Below are 4,254 nucleotides of genomic sequence, written 5' to 3'. Positions count from 1 at the left end.
CACATGCACACGCACATGCACATGCACTTTGCAAGCAACATGACACATGCACATGGACACGCACATGGACACGCACATGCACATGGACACGCACATGGACACGCACATGCACATGGACATGCACATGGACACGCACATGGACACGCACATGCACATGGACATGCACATGGACATGCACATGGACACGCACATGCACATGCACATGGACACGCACAAGGAGGCACATGCACACGCGCACACGCACACGCACACGCACACGCACACGCACACGCACACATATGCACACATATGCACACATACATATACATATATAAACAGTGAAAATCCACACATTCTGAAATATTAATTAGTTAAGTAATTTAATATTTGATAGAAATTGTGTTAAGTCTTCTATAAATTTTATGAGATTATGATTTTATATAAAGAAAGCTAAGTCATTTTGGCAGCCGGATTGTTTCACCAGTGAATTTTGTAATAGTTTTTTTTTTTTTTTTTTTTTTATGGTTGCCAGCTGGTAATAAAAGTAAGGATCAAGTTATCAAGTTAGCCGTTATGGGTATAAGTTTGTAACAGCATTGATTTACCTTTTGCCTTACCAATGGAATTCCGTTTCCAGGGTCTGGTTAACTTCAGAAATATTTTTCTCCTTTTTCTTGCAAGTGTATATGTAGACCCATGCTTTTATAATGGATTTCCAAAAAGGCCTATCATTAGAAATTTCCAAAGTGCTGTAAAGGAGTAGTGTTTTTACCATAATGGTTTTCTTTTCATATGTTTTTGTTTAGCTTAGCTTCCCCTTAACTTAAAGCTGTTGGGTAGAATACAGACTAAAAAAAAGAAAATAAGAAAAGGATACGCTGTTTTTTGTATCTGCTCGACTAGAGAAGAAGAGACGTATTTTTTTACAAATGGTGTGGCCCCATGATCCTGTATTTTTGTTTTTATCATTTTAGTATCGTCCCCCTAGTGTTCTTCTTGGTGATTGCGTTTATCATCCCAGTGTTCATAGGAAATGTATTGGAATGTATTGTGATATTAACTATAGATATTTTATATTATAGGGTGTTGCCCATTACTTACGGTTAAATGTTTTATATATATCATCCTGTCTAAACGATAATGTAACAAGTTTATATATTCAAATTTTACTAATGTTGAAAGTTTTTTTTCTTTTTTCTTTTTTCTTTTTTTTTCCACTCTACAACGAGAAAACTAGCCATTCCATTTTGATTGGTTTTAGATTTTTTATATAACTTTTAAGAAAATACACTTTTAGTTTTGCCTTTAGAGTTATTCTGGAATGACCAATTTTCTCTGAGAATCCCCGCCCCCCAAGAGTTCTAAAGCAAGTTCGTGTGTGTGTGTGTTTAACAGTTATTTTATGAAAGAATGAGAAACGGCATGTTTCTGGTGAATTTATTTATATTCAATTGATCGATTTTGTTTGGTTTACAATAAAAAGATTATCCAGAAGTGATTTTTTTTTATCTATTACCTTGTAAGATGGCTAAATGAAAGTACTTGTGTCTTTTTCCCTCAGTGTGGTGAATTGAACCCCCACAGCAGAATAAAACTCAATGTACAGATACATGTGACAAATTTATGTAACAGGATACAGTTAGGTTTCGTAATAAAAGTGTCGGCAGAAATTACAGTATATCTGCATATGTTCACATAATTTTTTTTATTTATATTTGTGTACCTTTTTTATCTTCTTGAACTTGGATCTCCTATTACTTCTTTATATCATACCTACAGCATTAATCAACATATAAAAGATACAGTACATATGCTGGAATACACATGCTGGAAAAATCCCACTGAAATGCTAACAAATGCAAGCAATGAAGCTAGCCATCCCCTCATACCCCTTAGATTATAGTTCCTTCTGGTGCTTGACTCCTCTGGTATTAGTCATGCCCCCCCCCCCCCCCCCACTAACACTTGATGCCAACACTTGGTGCCAACACGTGGTACCGACACTTGGTGCCAACACGTGGTACCGACACTTGGTGCCAACACTTGGTACCGACACTTGGTGCCAACACGTGGTACTGACACTTGGTGCCAACACTTGGTACCGACACTTGATGCCAACACTTGGTGCCAACACTCTCTGACGCTGAAGGTGACCAGTCTCTAAGGTATGTGTGTGGTATTTCCGATTAGATGGAAACCCAACTGATTTAAATAATTTTTCGAGTAATCATATTTCTGACAATATTTTTTAATCAGATTTGTCCATTGAGCAAGTTCTAAATTGGAAGAATCCTATGGATGTTATTCGCATGAACACTCATAAGTTTAGCCATTTAATAAATGTGGGGATAGTGATTTTGTTACCAAACAGTATAACTTTTCATAAATTTTGTCGGGGTCTAAGCAATTTGGAATTAGTAAATGTATTATTATAGTTGAGAATTTGCAGTATCCTGCAGTTCCCATAGTCTGAACTATCTGTTACTCAGCTATTTCCTCTCTCTACTGAAGCGAAAGAGAAAACCTTATCAAATCTTATCAATATCTTCCCAATCCATGCCTTCGCTTGGCACAAGATATAACTAATCTCCTAATCGTATATATCTTGACAGGAAGTAACACGGTGCATGGGAAATTCTTGAAGCTCCTGTGCATAATAATGGGTAATTTACCAGGTAATATTTTATCTTTCATGCCGGGAATGTTTTCATAAAAGGAGGTTAGGATCTTGAGTGATTCTAGAGGGCTGAGCTCGGCATTTAGAGACTTAAGTTAGCTAAATGCAAGACTTTGCAGATAGTCGTGGAAGAACAGCTGCAATCTATTCCTTTCAGCTTTGGATAAGCCTTTGAAGCAATATAAGCACGTACTTAAGGCACCAGGGGAATGAAAGCAACGCAGAATATCGTGCCATAATTCGTGCAGTCATCCGAAATATAAGGAATTCGTCAGAAAGTGCCTTACTACCTATAAATCTGCATCAACTGGCCTTTAATCCCTGCCTTGGTTCTTGTTCCTTCACATTAATTCCAAATATCCCTACATTGCATCCAACACCGACTGACAGCATAGATCAGACTTAATATTCATACATGATTGAATGTGTTAGACATTCATTTGAATTTCTTTCTAGCACGAGATGTCGATTTATAGATAGACACGAACATAATTGACTTGCAAAACACTCTTCCGTGTTGATAAATGGCAGATAAACTCACTATACACAAAATAGATTTATTGAAAATGAGACGACAGTTCAAGGTCCATCTGGATGCCATTTTCACGTCTGTTCTATATTTAGCTACAGTGGCAAGCACAGAGGGCGAATGATAAAGCCACATGGACATAAATATTTTTTTTTATATGGTCACACACGAACGGTAAACGTATTATATATCCATGTGTGTGCATTGTAGTTTTAAATCATCCACACAAACACAATAGATTATAATTTGCATAGCCAAATAGGCTCTACAGATATTTCATATTATACACACAGATAATAAGTTTTATTTGATTATTCCCATGTACATTTGAAGCTTTGCAAATCCACACTCGGGCACGAATTAAATTATTTCTTTAAAGTCACTTAACTACGACATAATCTATATTAATCTATATCGTATAGCCACAGACTCAAAAGTGAAGTTTACGTAATCACAGTCACACTACATGACTTTGAAACTTGTATTGCGACATGAGGGCAATAAAAGATAAAATCACGGCTACAGTTGAGATTGTGTAAACCTAACTGGATGAGAGAGAGAGACAGATACACACACAGATACACAGACAGACACATACTGGCAATTGAAAGTTTTGTGTAGTTACGCGTGTTCTGAAAAAGGTTTTGAACAGAGGATCGTGTAAAAATGTGCACTGTTTTGGTATATAGCTTCACGTTTTTTGTTTTTTACATAAACATACACACACACATACATACACATATATACATACACATATATACATACACATATACATACACATATACATACACATACATACACATATGCATACACATACACACACACATATACATACACAAATTTAGACTAACGTGAGGTTTTGATATAGACGCACATGCAATAAAGCTTTCATTTGATCAAAAGACATATCTATCTTAAGTAAGATTATTATTTAACAACATGGAGGCACTTTTTTCAAGTAGAGTAAATAGTGAAATAAAATTATTTATGTTCCATGGTTTCTTAATACATTGTGCATCCATTGCTGTATATATATATATTTTTTTTTCTCGACTGATATAAAAGAAAC

This window comes from Penaeus japonicus, unplaced genomic scaffold (genome assembly GCF_977035675.1).
Source record: "Penaeus japonicus unplaced genomic scaffold, GWHDUDI00000001_assembly GWHDUDI00000041, whole genome shotgun sequence".
NCBI classification, from domain to species: domain Eukaryota; kingdom Metazoa; phylum Arthropoda; class Malacostraca; order Decapoda; family Penaeidae; genus Penaeus; species Penaeus japonicus.
This window is presented reverse-complemented; position numbering follows the sequence as displayed.